The sequence below is a fragment of the Mesoplodon mirus genome, assembly GCF_964341445.2.
Source record: "Mesoplodon mirus genome assembly, chromosome: 2".
NCBI classification, from domain to species: domain Eukaryota; kingdom Metazoa; phylum Chordata; class Mammalia; order Artiodactyla; family Ziphiidae; genus Mesoplodon; species Mesoplodon mirus.
In genome coordinates this window covers 191,404,874-191,421,158 of record NC_138977.1, presented here as the reverse complement: position 1 = coordinate 191,421,158, position 16,285 = coordinate 191,404,874, and the positions used below count along the sequence as shown (strand labels likewise).

The 16,285-nt window shown below is 38.4% G+C and overlaps 1 protein-coding gene across 4 annotated transcripts in view; it reads left to right on the top strand.

Annotated features, from left to right (window-relative positions):
* Positions 1-16,285, top strand: part of SGMS1 (sphingomyelin synthase 1) — a 292,750-nt gene that overhangs the window by 140,150 nt on the left and 136,315 nt on the right. For all 4 annotated transcript variants that reach the window (XM_082635590.1, XM_082635589.1, XM_082635592.1 and 1 more), the window contains one exon: positions 5,711-5,854. The gene's annotated coding sequence lies outside the window, so the exon portion shown is untranslated. The remainder of the gene's footprint in view (positions 1-5,710; positions 5,855-16,285) is intronic.

The following is a 16,285-nucleotide window of genomic DNA, read 5'->3' as shown; positions in this document are numbered from 1 at the left end:
TATTTTATTTATTTTGAGATAATTGCATGTACATCGTTTAAAATTAAACTAGTACTGTAACAGCCGTTCCCTGTTCTTCTTATACTCCCATTACTCCTTTACCCAAAGATGGTACTTTTCAACTCTTTTAGTTATATTTTCTGATATCCACCTACGTATTTCTAAATAGCCCACTGTGTGCATTTCTTGATTTCTTTTAACATTTTAGATATACACATTGATTTCCTGCTGAGGATTTACCTCTCATACACAACGCTTTACCCTCAGTACACATCTAGTCTTCCTGTCTCTTGCAGTCATGTTACAGTCTGTGGTTAAATACATATTTAATGTTTGCTTTATTATGACTATATCTTGTTTATGACTGAGCTTTGTGAGACTTATATTAAAATGTCTCAGGCCATTCTGCTTTCTAGTTGGTTGTACGTGAGCTATTTTATTTCTCTGGAAAATGTTTGACTCTTTTCTTTATCCCCAGAATTCTGAACTTTCATATTGGAACATATGTCTTATGGCTTGTTGATTTTCATGCTCCTTTCAATTCAGAAACTCATGTCCTCTAATTTGGAAATTTTTCTTATACTATTTCTTTGATAATTTTCCTTTTCCTCCACCCTTTTCTCTGTTTTCTGTCAGTTTGTTAGTTGGATATTTGGACCTACTGGTTTGATTCTCTAATTTTTTAACATCTATTTCTTAGCTATTTTCTAACTTTCTGTGTTTTTCTTTTCTTCTGAGAGGTTTTCTTAGTATTTTTTGAACTTCTAATTTCTGCCAGCATATTTTTAATTTCAAATTTAATTTTTTATTGGCCTCTGAATATTTCTTTAAAAAAATGGGAACCTGTTCTTATTTCATGGATACAGTATTTTCTCTTTTCCCTTGAGAATATGAATTGAATTATTTTGCAGTTTCTGTCTGCTTTTTGAACTTTTCTTTTTCCTCTGTTTCTCCTTTTTATCAACTTGTTTTGGCCCCTGATTTTATTTTATTTTGTTTTTAAAGATTTTTGGGGGGCTTCCCTGGTGGCACAGTGGTTGAGAGTCCACCTGCCGATGCAGGGGACGCGGGTTCGATCCCTCATCTGGGAAGATCCCACATGCCACGGAGCACCTAAATCCGTGAGCCACAACTACTGAGCCCGCGAGCCACAGCTACTGAAGCCCGTGAGCCTAGAGCCCGTGCTCCGCAGCAAGAGAAGCCACCACAATGAGAAGCCCGCGCACGGCAACGAAGACTAGCCCCTGCTCGCTGCAACTAGAGAAGGCCCGAGCACAGCAACGAAGACCCCACGCAGCCAAAAATAAATAAATAAATTTATTAAAAAAATTTTTTTTGATGAGGACCATTTTTAAAGTCTTTATTGAATTTGTTACAATATTGCTTCTGTTTTATGTTTTGGTTTTTTGGCTGCGAGGCAGGTGGGATCTTAGCTCCTGGACCAAGGATCGAACCCACACCCCCTACTTTGTAAGGTGAAATCTTAACCAGTTGACCGCCATGGAAGTCCCTTGGCCCCTGATTTTAATGTTAGAGGTTTTTCTCAAATTAATGGTGACACTTTAGTTGTCTGTTCATATTTGGGAGTGAGACTATAAAAAGTGGACTGGAAATTTGTTTACCTAGTGGACTTCACTATAGGCTTTTTGGACAGGAACCTGGACGTGTGAGTTGCTGTCTCCAAGACATCAGAATCTACAAATCTTTTTTCTTGGATCTTCCAGTTTCTCCAAAACAGAATCCTCTGTTCACCATTTTGTGGGGTAAAGCTGGCCTGTGAGGATTTGCGGGAGCCATGTTGGGGGAGGGGGCCAGACGTCTCACCATCCAAGCCTGTAATGCTGACTTCTCGATGCCTCTATTTCAACCTTATCTGATGTCTCTGAGTCTGAAGTCTTGCTGTATGGTTTTCTCCGGAGAGTAAACTGCTTCCTCTTATGGAAGTAAGGATGGTTAGGCTGACTTTACTAGTTGGGGAGAAGATCTGGAGTTCTAACTCCTTTTTGGTTACATCAACACAAATGTATTACCTTGCAGTTCTGTAAGTCAGAAGTCTGACATGGGTCTTACTGGGCTAAAGTCAGGGTTGTCCGCAGGGCTGCCTTCCTTCCTAGAGGAGAATCCATTCCCTTGCTTTTCCCAGCTGCATTCCTTGGCTCTCTGTCCCCCTCCTCCCTTTTAAAGGAGCAACAGCAGGTCAAATACATCTCATGTTGCATTTCTTTGACCTCCTGTCTGCTTACCTCTTTCACTTTTAAGGACCCTTATGATTACATTGAATCTGTCTAGATAATCCAGGATAATCTCCTTAATTTTTTTACTGTGGTTAAAAACACAATATAAAATTTACCATCTTAACCTTTTAAGTGTATAATATAGTAGTATTAACTATATTCAGATTGTTATGCAGCAGGTCTCTGAAACTTTTTCTTCTTGCAAAACTGAAACTACACCCACTGGACAACTCTCCTCTTTCCCCTGCCCCAGCCTCTGGTAAACACTTCTATTTTCTAAGAGTTTGACTACTTCAGATGCCTCATATAAGTAGAATCTTCTAGTATTTACTTTTGTGATTGGCTTATTTTACTTAGTGTAATGTCCTCAATCAAGGTTCATCCATGTTGTAGCATATGATGGGATTTCCTTTTTTTTTTTTAAAGAGTAACTAATATTCCATTATATGTATATACCACATCTTCTTTATCCATTCATCTGTTGATGGACATTTAGGTTGCTCTCACCTCTTGGCTACTGTGAATAATGCTGCAGTGAAGATGGTTGTGCAAATACCTCTTTGAGATCCTGCTTTCAATTCCAGGCAAGGGTTAATACACCCAGAAGTGGGATTGTCGGATCATGGGGTAGTTCTATTTTTTAACTTTTTGTAGAACCTTCATGCTGTTTTCCATGGAGTGGCTGCACCATTTTACATTCCCACCAACAGTGCACAAGGGTTCCCTTTTCTCCACGCCAACACTTGTTGTTTTGGTTTTTGAGAGTGGTCATCCTCACAGCTGTGAGACGGTATCTCATTTGGTTTTGATTTTCATTTCCCTGATGATTAATGATGTTGAGGATACTTTCATATGCTTGTTGACCATCTGTACATCTTCTTTGGAGAAGTGTCTATTCAAGTTTTTTAACTGGGTTATTTGGTTTTTAGTGTTGAGTTGTAGAAATTCTTTATATATTCTGGATATTAATCCCTTATAATATGTATAGTTTACAAATATTTTCTTCTATTTCATAGGTTGCCTTTCCACTCTGATTGTTTCCTTTGCTGCACAGAAGTTCTAAAGTTTGATACAGTCTCATTTGTCTATTTTTAAAGCTTTTGTTGCCTAAGTTTTTGGTGTCATAGCCAAGAAATCGTTGCCAAATCCAGTGTCATGAAGCTTTCCCCCTATGTTTTCTTCTAGGAGGTTTATAGTTTCAGGTCTTACATTTAGGTTTTTAATCCATTTTGAGTTAAGTTTTATATATGGTATAAGGCAAGGGTCTAACTGCATTTTGTACAGACTTTAGTCAGTCTCCCTCTTCTCAGCTCCTTGCTGTCTTCTCCCAGGAACCAGAAGCTGCATGTCCTGAGCCTTTCTGGAGCATTCGGCTGGATTTTCATTTGCTTCTCAAGCTTTGTTTGCTTCTCTTTCGTTTGCTTGCCTGTTCTGCTCAGCAGTCATCTCTGCCTTCAGCTTCCAAAATGCCATTGATGTCTGTTGTCTTCACTAATATACTTTTCTGTTCTTTTTGTCCTAATGGATTTATATCTTTTGTCCTCTTTGCTATAATTTTAATGGGGTTGAGAAGGAAGTAGAGATAAACAGACCTATTCCATTGGGCATCCATAATCCCCAAATCCATATTGCTTTTTAAAATGATATTTAAAAAACTTTTAAAAAATGATACCTCATATTTGCTATTGTTAGATCCTACCACTGAAAATAATTGTTCAGTCTATTTCTTTGCTTCTCTTTGTTAACCAGTTTCTGTCAAGGGACCTATAAGCATCCAAAGCTAGCATTAATTAAAGTTATTTTCCCAAACATTATCTTATTATTCAAAAAAACCAGATTTTTGTTTGTAATATGAGACAGTGAGGTCTTGAATATAAGGTGACACCCTATTTCCTGAGTTATACTTTTTTTAGGTGGGCGGAACCCTTGATTTATCTTTAGGTATATGCACTGTATGTTGGTATCATCAAAAGATGATGTTCTTTTATATAAATATATTTTACTCTGAAGCTTTTTAAAAAAACTTAATTAATTTATATTTGGCTGCGTTGGGTCTTTGTTGCTGCCTTCGGGTTTTCTCTAGTTGTGGCGAGCAGGGCTACTCTTCATTGCGGTGCGTGGGCTTCTCATTGCAGTGGCTTCTCTTGTGGAGCACGGGCTCTAGGCGTGGGCTTCAGTAGTTGTGGCACATGAGCTTAGTTGCTCCGCGGCATGTGGGATCTTCCCAGACTAGGGCTCGAACCTGTGTCCCCTGCATTGGCAGGTGGATTCTTAACCACTTAGCCACCAGGGAAGCCCACTCTGAAGCTTTAATTGAACACTTTTAAGCTAATGTAATGGCAAGAGAGTCCTTTTTGTTTGTTTTTAGTTAGTTTGTGACAGTGGCTTTCTATTGACTGTGTTTGATTATTTACAAGGATAGTGCTATTTCTTACAGATAGGATAAAGATTGGTTAAAATGGGAGATTGCTTGGTATGACTAGGTCCTTAGGGACTATCAAGAGTAGTTTTTTGTTCCAAGAATTGTTTCCTCACAAAGTTTAGCCTGTTAGTTGTCTTAAGATAGGAATCCAGTTTGGTCCATGCAGATCCCTAGGATTTTTATCCTGGGGTCCATGGATGGGCTTCAAAGAGTTGAAGATCCTCCTGAAATTTGAGTGGTAGTAGAATAGGCTTAGTTATCATCAGATATTCAATGATGAGGGGTTTGTGTGATCCTGAAAAGAGTTGAGAACCCACTTCTAATAGATTATTATAAAGAAAAAAATAGAATGTTGCTGATTAAAAGAAACACGATAAAAATGAAATGCCACCTTGCTAGATGCCATTAGATTCCACATTCTTTCACAGGTAAGTACAAATGACCATAAATAGGGACTAAATGAACAACTTTCTTTGTTCTTTGTCAGATGCAAAACATTATCTCTATCTTCCTGGTTATGCACACACTCATTTACACACGTATGAAAGGTATCATTCGTGAGGGTAATGTTTTAGCCTAGAGAAATGACCACCTTTTTATCAGTCAACTTGTAAAGAGGGTAACTTAGGAGTTACCCTTTGTTTTCATAGTGAAACTGCTATACTTTATTTGTGAACATCAGTTATTTGTTGAGAGTTAAAGATAGTAGATAAACATATAAAAGGAGAGATACCTGTATGTGATAGAGGGTTACAGACTTTTGTTTTCAGTTAAGAAAAGATGGGATAAGTTTATGTTATGTATATTTTACGACAATTTTTATTAAAAGATTGAGGAAAGAAAAAGAAAAAAAAGAAAAAAGATGGGGGTGACAAAAGATGGGGTGGGAGGTGGGGAAAGTCAGTTGTGAATTTTTGTTTCCAGTCTAATGCTTGAAAACTTAAATGCTTTTCTTTATAGTGAGGTGTCCTGGATTGATAAGGTCAATTTCAATGTAGGAATTTCATGATTCCATTTTCAAAGTGGTTAAGCTTAAATTGCTCTTCTATTCTAGGTACACCATTGAGTTCTTTGGGATGCACAGAAGTGTCTGGATGGGAAGCTTATGAAATAGAAGACAAGACCCTGCCTCAGGAAGCGTACATGAGAATAAGTTTAAAGGAATCCAGCGATAAATGCAAAACAGTAGCTGTTGGAGGTATGTCATGACTTAGAGCTTGGATTGAACCTGGTGTGGCACACTCTGCACTAAGTCAAGTTGAGCCATTCTCTGGGAACCTTCTTAGAGCAGAACCTCACCCTCTGGCCTCAAATACAGTAGTGGCTATTGTTCTCTGAACTTGACTGTGTAATGGGATGTCACTCTTAACTCTTTCTTAAGCAACTCTGACTCAGCCCCTCTAGAGTCCTTCCTATTGCCTGGCAGACAATAAAGATGACAGTAAAAAGGCAACATTTGACTATGGACAAATGAAAGCCATAATAAATTTCTAGCCGGATACCTCACTGCCTTCTCTTCTGGGAATGGGACAGTCAGTATCAAAGCTCAATGAATGTGTGTCCTTTGAATCAGCTGTTACTTAACTGGCTTTTCTCTACCCTGTTTGACATCAAGGCCATATCTGAGTCTGACTGGGTGATAGCTGCATATGATTCACTGGTTCCCTGTTAGTCATTGAATTTGACCTGCTTGTCTCCTTGACCCCTCAAGTTACAGTGTTAAGTGGTTACTTCATTTTCTTGCTTAGAGCGATAATTCTTTACTCCTCAACCAACTTTATCATCAAGGTCAGGGTAATGCATTATTTCACATCCTTCGACCTTCAGTGATGTATGGCTTTTGATGCACTGGCTCCTTTTTTATGGCATAGCCTATGCCATGTTGTGTGTCATCTTGATCCTTTAGGGGTTCTTTTTCCCAATCTACCAATATAGAACACTTTAAATATACCCTGTGCCAAGTAGTGTATATCTTCGATCATCATACTATCATGAGAACATTAAACAAGTCCCACTTTCTAGATGAGAATTCTGAGGTTCCAAGTGGTTAAGTAACTGGCCTACTATTTCTCAGAGAGTAAATGGCAGAAATGGGATTTATAGCATTTAATTAGCATATTAAAATCAAGTATTTTATAATTTTACTGAGAGTATATTATCGGTATGTGACATTATTAAAATATGCCCTCTTTCTAACATACGCTCTGGGGCTTCCCTGGTGGCACAGTAGTTGAGAGCCTGCCTGCCAATGCAGGGGACACGGGTTCGAGCCCTGGTCTGGGAAGATCCCACATGCTGCGGAGCAACTAGGCCCGTAAGCCACAACTACTGAGCCTGTGCGTCTGGAGCCTGTGCTCCACAACGGGAGAGGCCACAACAGTGAGAGGCCCGCGTACCACAAAAAAATAAAAAATAAATAAATAAATAAATAAATAAATAAATAAATAAATAAATAAATAAATAACACACGCTCTGATGTCTTTGTTGATACATTCTAAATTGATTATGAAGGCAGTATAGGAAGTGTGAGTGGACTTTGATGTTTCTGATACAATCCTGTTGTGTCTGTGACATTTGTACCAGTACCCAGATCCTTTCAATATAGTTAGTGAAGATGATAAAGACAAGGAATGATGAAATTTTGCTAGAAATCTTCTCATGTATTTCACAAATTTGTTTCAGAGCCTGAATCCTTTAAAATGTAGGACATGTATTCGAGTGCTTAGTCTTGGCTCAAGTGGTCACTTTCAGTATGTATAGCTGGGAAGTTTCCCTGAAGGATGTGAGTTTTAAGTTTAAGTGAGTTTAAGAATAAATCGTATCCACTTTTTTTTTTGTCCCCAATAGTGGGCAACATGAGTTGAAAATCTGTGTATTTAGATTTCTGAAATATTTTTATTAAATTAGCAGAGGCTATATATACTGATAAGTATTTTAAATCCTCACTAAAATCCTGGGAGGTTGGTGTGGTAACCTTCTTTGAAAGATGAATAACCTGAGGCTTGTGACATTATGAAACTTGCCCAAGCCCGTGCAGTTAGAGAATGGTAGAGCCAGAACTTGAACCTAGATTTGTCTGATTTCACGGACTGTGCTTTGAACAATTACGTTGCCTCACTGATTAGATGGTGGTGACATTTAGATTGCAAATGTGGCCAAGGATTTTTTCCTGCTTTACATTAATACAAAGGCAGTCTTAAAACAAACAGTTAAATAAGCCTCACCCTCACAGAAGCAGAGGCTTCTAGATAGCCTGGTGTTGTCACTGATGGGGTTGCATCCAAAGAGTGACAATTCTGTTATGATGGACTGAGAACTGGGAGGTGTGCCTTCCCGGCTGTGTGTCCTTTCCCACACTGAGCCTAGTATGCTGCCGGGAGCAGTTAGGCTTGGCTCACCTGAGCTGTTGGTGAGCAGCTGTTCCTTCCAAAGCAGTTGTGGCTGGAGTTTGGCTACAGAATCACACAGCTCTTGCATTTGTATATGAGTCTCAAAATTTATGAAATATACAAACCTTAGAACTTCAGGTTTATTGTACCAATTTTACTAAAAGTAAAAAATTTTTTGATTTTAAATTTACTTTTTTCCTAATTCTAAACAGAAAATTTGATGAGCATTAACAAGTTCAAACAACAAAATACAAACCACCACTCAGAGGTAGCTGCTGGTAATATTTTGGTGTGGATGCTGCCAGTTTTTTTTCTTACAACTACGTATACCTTGTAAAAAGTACAAAATTAGGATTATAGTGTTCTAGATCTTTTTTTACTCAGTATAACTTCAGCGTTTTCCCCCTGTTTTTAAGTTTTCTTTTACAACATGCTAAAAAGTGGCTACAAAGTGTTCCATGTGGGTAATAACATAAGTTATTCCATCTTATTATTAGGTAGACCTAATCCTCATTCAGTTCAGTTAGTACCCCTCCAGATTAGGCCACAGTGGTAGGACAGAAGTATTAAAATAAACAAGAACTCCATAATTGCCACTAGTTTTTATATATCTTATAAAATAACTAATGAGGGTTAAGATATGATGAGAAAACCCAGATCACTTCCTCTGTCACATTATACAGTGAACCTGACTTGTAAATTTCCCAGTACAAATGCATGAAGGGAGTACTGGAAATTCCCTTTAGGCTTGTAAATTTTGAAACCTCCTTTTTCTTTTATTGAGGTAACCCATCTATGACAAGTAACTTCAGTTTTCCTGTGGTTAGAAGAAACTTCTCAAATTCTTATTTGCAGATAGTTTGGCCCTACTAGTTCTGTAATGTACTTGATGCTTCATGTACTAGTTAACTAAGCATTTTTTCCCCTCTTTTTTTTCGCAAGGAACCCCAGGCCTCATGAGTGATGCTGCTTTACAATTCTTAGAAACATTCACCATGCAGTACAAATATGGCTTCTCCTGAACTGAAGTTCTGTGCTCCTAGGGGGTCAGAGTTCTCAAATGGTGATTACAGCTGAGATGGGTCAACATTTAATAGATGCATTCTACTTAGGCTGATATGAAGCTGGGTCTATAATGTATTGTTCCTTTTTATTCTTCTCTAAAGGCATCACTGTTAAGTTAAATTATCATCATTATCATTATATCATCATCCTCACCAGGCCAGTGCTTTTCAGACATGGTTCCTTATTGCCCTTGAAATTCCAACATACCTGGGAGTGGGTTACAGGTGAGGGAGGAGGGCAAGGCCTTTGACCACCTTCTTGTCTCATCGACCGACAGCTCTGCTTTTATATGTTTTATATAGTGAACTTCCACAGAGTTTTGTTTAAAGAAAGTTTTGTTTACTTCCTTAAGGAAGGAAAGACTGTGAATCACTGTGGCGTAGTGAACCTACAGGAGGATGAAAAAGAGAAAGAAGATAGATGTTTGCACAGTATTACTTCCAGTGTTCATTATGCCTGTAATTCTCCTGCAGGGACACAATCCCTCTTGGGTTTGGAACTTAACCATAAGCCCTCCAGTTGGAATTCCCATAGACAGACCTGCTTTTAGGGCAGTGGTTTCCCTAGAGGTGCCTCAGAAGTTCTAAGGTTAGGAGAGATGGAGTGATAGCCTTACAGTCCTTGGTGGTAGAAAGTAACTTTTGGTGATGGGGTCAGTGAATGGTACTAAGTATACCCCTGCAAGGTTAGCCCTGGGGGACTGGTCTCTATATTCTGGTTGATGTGGGTAGTGTGAGGGCATTCTTGCCATCAGAGTGATGTGTTGCGTGATATTGAGCCTGACAGTGTGAAATCTCCTTTATCTATTTCTAGATTCTTTTAGAGCATTTTGGGTGGGCTGTCTTAAATTGAAGATTGATATGAATGAATCACAGAACTGACCCCTTTTGAATCAGGCACTTTAGCTATGTTTGTGCCACAGCTCAGTGGATTAAGTAAAGACTTTCCCTAAAGACCAGCTTGGTAATATTTTTTAAACAAAATTTTGCTCCTTTTCAATTTTTTCTTTAGTGAGATATATTAAATATACTTATTTTATGCTGATAATTCCAGTATTTGAATTCTTTTCAGATCTGATTTCATTTGCCTGTTTCTGTTGGTGCTCATTCATAGTATCGTATTTCCTTGTGTTTATGATTTATTGGCTGAACTCATGTTCCTTGCAGTTTTTATCTGTGTGAGTTCTTTAGGGTCAATATTAAAGATAGGTTTTCCCAGGGAGTATTTATATTTGCTTCTGCCAAGTACCTGTAGGTACCATCAATCTAGACGGTCTTTAAATTAAATTCTCTGCTTGAGCTTTCTTGAAGGATACAGTACGAATTTAGACCACAAAACCACATGAGTACTAGTTGTTGGCTGTGAATTCTCAAGGGAGATTTTCCACCCAGACCACTGCCATGCCTCACCTCACCCCCCAAAAAGGTGCTGGGGATAAAAAGCAGTTTCTCTTCTCTTTTGATGGAGCAAGTTTACTTCTCATTCATTGCCCATATCCTGAGGGTATAGTTCTGTAAAGTTCCAATTTTATGCCAGGAGCTCTTAAACTCACCAGCTTGAGGAGTCTTGGTTTTATCTACTCTCTTGCTCCATGTAATTGTTATAATAAGTTCAAGGTGACCAGGATTCTGGTTTTGTTGCTTTCTTACTTCCCAGCTTTCCTACTTTGACTGTCTCTTTATTGTCGCCTCACTGGTACGTTTAAAAAGATGTTATATTTTCTTCTTTATTTTTATTTGGGAGAGTAGTTTAAGATATCTGTTGTGTCATTCTGCATAAATGGAAGAATGGGTAGGTTTTTTGTTGAGTAGGCGCTTCTAATAGATGAGGTGGGAAGATATTTAGGGCAGAGCTCAAAAAATTATTAAAAATTTAGGTACAAGCCCAGCCTCCCCTTTTAATTTGAGTGTCTGCCGTGTACAGTTGGATTAGGTCAGGAATGAGGTGGAGAATAATTCCTTGTAATATGCTTTCTGAGTTGGTGGGGACTTTGATGTCTTTGACACATTATTTATTGAGATGAGATTTATTTTTGATTAATTGTCCAATATTTTCTGATATCCTATAAGTTTACCTTTCTAGGTAAGATTCCTAAGTAACTCCCCCACTTTATGGGGGTGTATCTGTTATATTTCGTTATGTGATATCTGCCATAGGTCCACATGATGATGTCCTGAGAGGCTCTGGTCTATGTTGGTCCATTTATTCAATATTATTTCATTTGATTCTGAATTAGTGGAATATTATTTGAAAGTGAAAATAGTTGCAATTAATATAATCTTAATAATAATTAATATGCCAGTGATACAAAAAAGAAATCAGCCTCAAAAAGAAATTCTTAATGTTATGGTTTAAATGTACAATGTGAAGATCCTGTGGAATCAGTTTTATGATTTGAAAATTCAGCTGCCTTGATACTCTTTGGGCACTAAATAGGAGTTTAGCAAGAAGCATTGCCATCTGACAGAAATATGTAATACGTACATGTGCCACTCACTAACCTAAATGAATTACACACTCTGTTGTGAACTTTAATTTTCTTGTTTTGAGACTCTCACATTAGATTAATGTTGCAGAGGAGGACCTGCTATCAGGGTTACTGATCTAACGCAGGTAGCCTTTCCTGGTCCATCCGTCACTCTGTGTTGCTACATTAGAACACAGTTTCCTGGAAACAGCGATATATTTGGCATGACTTAAACTAATGACTACTTTTTTTGAGCATGTAGCATGGTGCTAAGCAAATGTGAAATGGAATAAATGTTGACTTAAATTGGAAGAAAGCTCAAGTTATGATGATTAGGGTAGGGATAATGATTGCCTGGAACAGTTATATATTTTAGATTATGAAAATTAGTAGTGTGTTTTAAATATTTGCCATGGAAGGAATCAGAAACATACCATGGTAAGCGTGCCAGCTGGATTAATAGCATGATTTGTCAGCTTCACACTTACATAAGACCATATTATGATTAGGAATTTTAAGATTAATATTTGAAGGGCTTGGGGATGTTTATTTATTATGATTTTTTTGAGTAGCTGTGTTTGGAAGTTTTAATTTTGTAAAATGTGTTAGCTTAACAGATCTTCACATTTAGTTCTGAAAACATGGCTGTTTGTTTTTAAAATATTGTAATGTTTACTTTGAATTGGCATTGGTGGAAATAGTTTCTAAGGAGGAAAATGGTTTGCATCCCACGTTATAAATATTTTCAGGCTTTTAAACTATTTGATCCAAAGCATCACTATTTATTATTTTTTGCTCAAAATTTGAGAACTTAGAATTTTCCTAGTGTTTTTTTTTTCTTATCACAGTTATATTTTTCAGCAGAGTACATTTCTGAGAATTATATCATTGATATTTTTAATAAGTTGAATAAGTTTAGGTTGACAAGGAAAGCTCACTAATTTTAGAGGAATTCTTAAGAAATCTTTTAGTAAAATGAAGAAAGCTTTCTTGATGTGAATAGTCTTCTCTTTTTTATGCAGGGGTTTTTAATCTTGGGGCACCCTTTTGATAATTTTTTTTAATATCACATTCAAAGATATATTGAGCATTTTTTGACTGCATATATTTATTTCTACCTACATTAATTTGGGAAAGAAACCATAATAGAAACAAAGATTATATAAGTAATAGCTCATTTTTAGAATCTTTTTCTTCCTAAATATTTGGTGGGAAAATGTTAATTATTAATGTATGCACTTTCAAACTTCCACACAGTCAGAAAAGCAATTGTTAAAACAGATATTTGAAGACATAATTATTGTCCTAACATTCTCAACATTCTATTGCTTTTCTCTTCTGTCAAAGTGAATAATCAAAGTAAACTAAAACTTAGTTGTCTTTTTTAGTGATTGGGCCCTGTCTGGGTGAAGAACACATAAATGACATCTCTTTGTAATCCAGAATCTGGTTTTTTTTTTTTTTTGGCTGCACCATGCAGCATACGGGATCTTAGTTCCCCAACCAGCGATTGAACCCATGCCTCCTGTATTGGTAGTGCAGAGTCTTAACCACTGGACCGCTAAGGAAGTCCCCAGAATCTGTTTTCAAACTCACTCCCCTCTTAAACTTTGTTTTCTGTACAGGAATGTATAATGTCTTAGGCTCATCAGGTAGAATAATCCAGAGTGATCTCCCTCCCATGGATTTATAGCAGTTATTTCTTTTTTCCCTCTTTTGCTACTTAATCCTTAGCTGGCCTGTGCCACCTCTGACATCATTGTTCTCATTATTTAAAATAAAAATTCTATTGACAGCTTCCAATAGTCTGAAACTGTTAGAAGATAATAATATCATAATATTATTAATAATAATAATAAGATAATAATATCTGCTATGTACTGTGTGCCTTTTAAATCCTAAGGTCTTTATTTACATGATCTCTAATGAGAACCCTGGAACCTTGCAGGGATATTCATGAACTTCCTTCATGCAGCAAACTTTGGGTGTTACATTTATGTTTTAGACCCTCATTTAGATACGTTAGGTTGTGAACAAAGGGAAAAAACCCTAAACAAGCCCCAGACTTGTACCATGGAGCTTATAGCCTAGTGGGAGAAAGAGGCTAAACTAGATGAGTAACTAAAATACATGTGTGCTAGATGGTGATCAGGGTTCTGGCAAAAACTGAAGCAGAGAAGTGGGTGGGAGTGTGGGTATGAGTGAGGTGTGTGTGTGTGTGTGTGTGTGTGTAACGTGTTTGCTGTAGCACAAATTAGGGAGGGCAGGGAAGGCCTCAGAGGGAAGGTAACATGCAAGTAAGGTCATGAAGGAGGGGAGGGAATGAGTTTGCTCATTCTGGGGCAAAAGCTTCCCAGGCAGGAAGATAGTAAGAACAGAGGCCTGGATACTTTCTTTGTTTCAAATCCAGGAAACCAAAGCTCAGCCTTGCCCAAGGTAACACAGTTCCAAAGCACCGGTTCGCTGGTTCACACCCTGATCTGTCTCAGTCAAAGCCCTCGCTCTTTCTGCTACCCTGGGTGACTCTAAAAGGAAATTTGTATTCATCTCAGGATGCTTTCCAGTTCCTAAAAAAGTGCATTGTACATCGTGAGCACTGAAGATCAACCATGCTGCTCTCAAGCAAAAGTAATAGATAGGTAGGTAAACAGATAGATTAGTTTTCTCTACTCAGCTAGTAGAACCTCAAAATGATAACCTCTTCCTCAAATCTCTTAAGAGGATTAAGAAAAAACTTTTAGCAAACTACCCTTTCTGCTTTTTCTTTTCTTTCTTTGAAAAAAATTTTTATTAGTATTTTGCTTTAAAAATCTCTGTTCTTGTTTATTTGTGAGATTTCAAGAGTACACTCCTAATTGTGTACAAACTGACACAAGCAGTAGTTTAGAAGGGAGATTATACGACAGTAACAGAGACAGACGGGATGGTTTTTTCTGTGTTCCCTTTAAGAGATATTGCTCTTTTGTTGTTGTTGTGTACGTGGAGCCTGTGAAAAGGGAGTTCACTAGGATCACGGTATACAGTGTCATTTTTAAGTCTGAATAGTGAAAACATTCATTGGTAGCAGATTAAGTGAAGGTATCACGTGGGCTGTGAACCCAAAGACTTGCCGTTGGGGCATCACCTTGTACCAAGCACCATTATACCACTTGTCTCATGTTCCCTCCAAGAGGGATAGCAGATCACTGGTCATGACTGACATTTGGCACTGGCTGCCTGAATTTGGGGTACTAGCTGCGATTTGAGTCCATGTGTGCTACTTTTCGTTCTTAGTCAGAATGAGGAAAAATAATTTTTAAAATTCTTTTTGGATAAAATATTTGTTAACCAGTTTGCTGTTTATGGCATTGTGATTTTGATATTAATTATGGTGAAGTAACCCTGACACTCATTCTTAGAATCCTGACCCAAGTGATCTGATGTGGGGTTTTCTGGTCAGACTCATTGGATTTTAGTGGCTATAAGAACCTAGTTTAATATAACTATTCTAGGGTTATCTTCCTCTTGGAACCAGTTTGTGAGGATGACTGAAAAGTTAGGGTGGAGGCTGAAAGTTTGGCAAGTAGGCTAAGTAGACTAATCATTTTCCTTTGTATGGGCCTTGCCTTCTTTTTTGTATAAGAAAAGAGTTACGTCCGTAAAGAGTGTGAGATTGTACTGAATTGATTCAGGTGACATTTGAGGGAAACATTCTTGTTCCAAAGATGTTTGTGTATTTCGAGTGGATTTTACGAGCTACTCTTTGAGATAAATAAATGTTTGGTAATCACTTTGTTCTCTGGCCTTGGTAGCAGTTCTATCCAACAGTAGTTCTTGTCTCCTTTTATTCATAGCCTCTATTTGGTGGTGCTGTTTTTTCCACTTTTGTGGTATCTTCTTCTTCAAAGTGCTGCTTTGCATGTGGCTCTCCTGGCCTCTCCAACTCATCACTCTCACCTTCAACTCCCAATGATACCTGGATCGGCATCTCTGTTGATCCACTCAAAGAATATACATTGAGCACCTGTTCCCCAGTAGACACTGTTCTAGGTACTGGGATACAACACTGAGCCAGACAAGTGCCCGCTTCTCATTGCATGGGGCGGGGAGAACAGACAAAGAGCAGACAAGCATGTCAGGTAACGACAAGTTTTAGGAAGAAACATAAAGCAGGGGTAGGGTATGGAGTGATGGTGAGAATGGCATCTTCCACATGGTGTGTTTGAGTGCTGACTGCAGGAGCAAGCCTCAGTCGGGGGGATCTGAGGAGAGTGGGCTTCAGGCAGAAGAAACTGCAATTGCAGAGACCCCAACGGGAGAGTGTATGAGTGATGGCCAAGGGGCTGGGGTGGTTACAGTGCAGTGAGTGAGGGGAGAGTTTTTGTTTTTTTTTGTTTTTGTTTTTGTGGTACGCGGACCTCTCACTGTTGTGGCCTCTCCCATTGTGGAGCACAGGCTCCGACGTGCAGGCTCAGCGGCCATGGATCACGGGCCTAGCCGTTCCGTGGCATGTGGGATCTTCCCGGACTGGGGCACGAACCCGTGTCCCCTGCATTGACAGGCGGACTCTCAACCACTGCGCCACCAGGGAAGCCCTGAGGGGAGAATTTTAATATATGAGTTTGGAAAGGTAGTTGGGGGCCAGCTTATCGAGCACCTCTGTAGGCTATGATATAGTCTAGCTTTTGCTGTGAGTGAGGTGAGACGGTACCTGTGGTCTTAAGCAGAG